At 31.8% G+C, this 3294-nt stretch overlaps 1 long non-coding RNA gene across 7 annotated transcripts; it reads left to right on the top strand.

The window, feature by feature from the left end:
* Positions 1 to 1051: 1051 nt before the first annotated feature.
* Positions 1052 to 2767, top strand: LOC104726730 (uncharacterized). 7 transcript variants are annotated; one of them, XR_758085.3, is made up of 5 exons: positions 1120 to 1329; positions 1514 to 1591; positions 1940 to 2118; positions 2266 to 2328; positions 2426 to 2767. It is a non-coding gene; the product is annotated as an uncharacterized LOC104726730 (long non-coding RNA). The 7 variants fall into 7 exon arrangements; XR_758084.3 differs by having other exon boundaries at positions 1122 to 1329; positions 1788 to 2118; XR_015572851.1 differs by having other exon boundaries at positions 1127 to 1329; positions 1788 to 2118; positions 2207 to 2328.
* The last annotated feature ends 527 nt before the right edge of the window (positions 2768 to 3294 follow it).

Raw genomic sequence — 3294 nt, 5'->3', positions numbered from 1 at the left:
ACCTAGTGATGCCTTCATGCCCATGTTAATCAGTCGTCCAATCCATTAATGTTTTGACTAAAACGCTTAAGAATCCTAAATCTAAACTCGGTATATATATAATTTTTTAGAAAACTATACTATTGTTAGATCTACAATTTGCTGTGGTATATTATTTGGTTATTATTTTGGTATATCATTATAATGTCATCGCAACAGTCACCAAATCCTTGTACAGAAAACTAATTAACTCTGCGAAGCTCTATCTGGTTATAATGGTGGACTAATGTTTATTGGAAGGTATTATTAGACAACCATATACATAAAATATGATTTTAAACACTCAAGATGAAAAATTATAATCGACGTATCCTTTGTTTTATGACACACTTTGAATTACCAAACAATAGGCGAGGAGAGGTTGGATAGAGGCACGTGATGGTATGATCAGAACTAGAAATGAAATAAATTGAGTCCCACACGACATCTTCCTTAACACATCTAATTTTAACACATCTAATTTTTTTTTTTTTATCTCATTTCACTCACCTAGCTAGGCCCTAACCGTTTTGTCCTTTTTTATTTTGCCCTTACTGATAATTCTTTCCCTTTTAGTTTCTTTATACTATGTAATATTCTCGTCATATTTTTAAGTTAAGTTTTGTAATATGTACTTCCATTCCATCGTTTTGACAAGATAATGGTGGATGCGAATTGGTTACAAAAATTGATTTGGGTTCATATCATCAAGAATACTATGTACTTTCTAGAATTAAGTTCTTTTTATTCTATAAATGAGCCTGTATAACCCATAAAAATATAGAATACAAGATTCTATGTAAAAGTGACTTCCTCCTATACATACGTGGTGAAAAAAAAGACAAAGCATAAGAAAAAAACATGATATGTAATCTGCAGCAAAAAGAAGAAAGTTGTTGGAAGCAGATATAAAACATTTAATATAAAAAACACTCAGAGCTTATATCTTAAATCACACACACATATAAATGAAAAAAAAAAAAAAAATTACTAATACCTTAAGAGGAGTTTTAAGGGAAAAAGGGAAAAAAATAAATCAGAAAAGAAAAAAAACAAGAACAGCTCCCCTTATTTAGTATACTCTGTTTTGGATAAGAGACTGTGACGTGTCAGCGCAAAGAGTTTTATTGAGAGCAATTATTTTTTATAGCCCGATTGTGTTCTTTCTCTTCCTCTTCCCCTCTCTCTCTGTCGAACAAGCAGAATCTCTCAAATATTTTTTTGGCCCGATTGAGATTGAATTCAGAGTCGAATCAATCGGAGGAGATTGAATCAGATTGGAATCAGAGGAGATTGAACCTATTTCTCATGGTAAGTTTCTCATTCTGATAGTAAGAATTCGAGACAGTTTTATTCTGCTTGTTCGATTAAGCTTCTAGCTTCTACTATTGCTCTTGTTCGATCTAGCTTCTAGTATGTTTTCAATTTGGGCATGATTGATAAGTTTGTTTTCAATTTAGGCATGATTGTGATCAACTCTATGTTTTATTTTGAGGTTAAATGGACTAAACTATGGATACACAAGACCGTAAACAGTTCTGAGTTTCATCTCTCAGTATTTCGTCCGTAATAGGTTCATCTTCCTTACCTACTAGAAGAAAGAATAATATTGCAACATCTCCTTCTCTTAGACATTTTAGAAATTTAGGTTTCTGAGCTGCTGAATCTGAACACATTCACAGCATTTGAGTTTTACTTGTGTTGCATTTGAGTTTCTTTTACCAAAATGCTACCATTGTTTGTTAAAAAAGTTCATCTCATTTTCTCAGAAACCCAATTGCTCCCATAATCAACATCTTTCCCCGGAATGAGCTGAATGAAGACTGATTTACATACATATACTCCAGTTTCAGATTTCTGTTAACACAATGTAATTTGGTGGAAAGTTAATAACTTTGGTTTTGCTGGTTGTATCATGTAGATGGAGAATATGGTACACTTTCTCGCTGAATTGGGGATGATGCATTACGACACCTTGATGTTCTGTCCCTCCATGCTTGCTGCTTCAGCTGTTTACACAGCAAGATGCTCACTGAACAAGTCCCCAGCTTGAAATGATACATTGCACTTCCACACCGGCTACATAGAATTTGAGATTTTGTAAGAAGAGACAAGACTTCAAAATATCATCATATGTTTTGTTTTGTCTCTTAACTGCAGAAACTTATGTTTGTTCTTTGTTATACAGGGACATCTGTTTTGTTTTGTCTCTTAACTGTTATGTTTGTTCTTTGTTCTACATTGCAGTCTCTCTTGAGCGCTGCTTCTGATTTGAAGAAGCCTGCTTCTTCTTATTGGGTTTAGACAAAGGTAGTAGTGTTAGCGAACTCCTTTTTGTTTAATTAGAATGCACAGTATGATGTTAAAAAAAAGAAGTGCACTGAGAATATTGGGTTGATGAAAACAGGTTAACGCAGACGGGAGCAAATGTTTGGGACTGAGGAAGATGTGTCAGAAGAAGGATTAAGCTTGATGGTTAGCCGGAAACTGGTGATGCTGATGAATGGAGATGTTCTGCAGCTAGAGTATATGCCTTGTGGTCGGTACAAACAAGCCAGAGTTTACATGTAATCTATGATCCTTGACTATGTTCAAGAGTTCTTGGTTTTAAAAAATTTGGCACAAATCTGTATTACAATTAATCATTTTTTCCATTTATGAATTATATTTCTATTGTAATATACTAATATGTTTTATGTTTTGTATGTTTGAAAATTAATTAAATGCAATTTTTTCTATTTTTATAAAATCTTAAATGTTTACACATTTATACAACTTTTATTCTATTTAAAATTTTTAAATTTTAAAAAAACAATATTTTCAAAAATAAGAGACCCAAAATTAGAACCTACCATTGGAGGAGAAAATTTTAACTAAGAGAACATGGGTTCTTATATTCAAAAAAATACACAATTAATCTATACTAATAAAAAGTATAAGCTATAAGCTCCTAAAACTGTCCACCTAGGATTTTAAACATCCAATCGAAATTCGACATGTGACTAATTAACATTTTTAAGATTTCCAGAATTTTCAATATTAAGATATTTTTTAAACGACCAATTAGGATTTGACATGTCATTCATTAACATTTTTAAAATTTCCAGAATTTTTTAGAAAAAGGAAAATTTTAAATTTATGTAAATAAAAGAACTATGTACAATATCCCACATCGGCTAGAAATTTTTTAGACAATGGTTCAAAACCATTATAAATAAGATTAATATGCTTCCAACAACGAATGAGCAAGAAAGCTTGATTTATCAGGCGTCCAAG

Source organism: Camelina sativa, chromosome 11, assembly GCF_030686135.1.
Source record: "Camelina sativa cultivar CO46 ecotype springtype chromosome 11, ASM3068613v1".
NCBI lineage: Eukaryota > Viridiplantae > Streptophyta > Magnoliopsida > Brassicales > Brassicaceae > Camelina > Camelina sativa.
The sequence above is the reverse complement of the archived record's forward strand: the minus strand, read 5'-3'. Positions and strand labels throughout refer to the sequence as shown.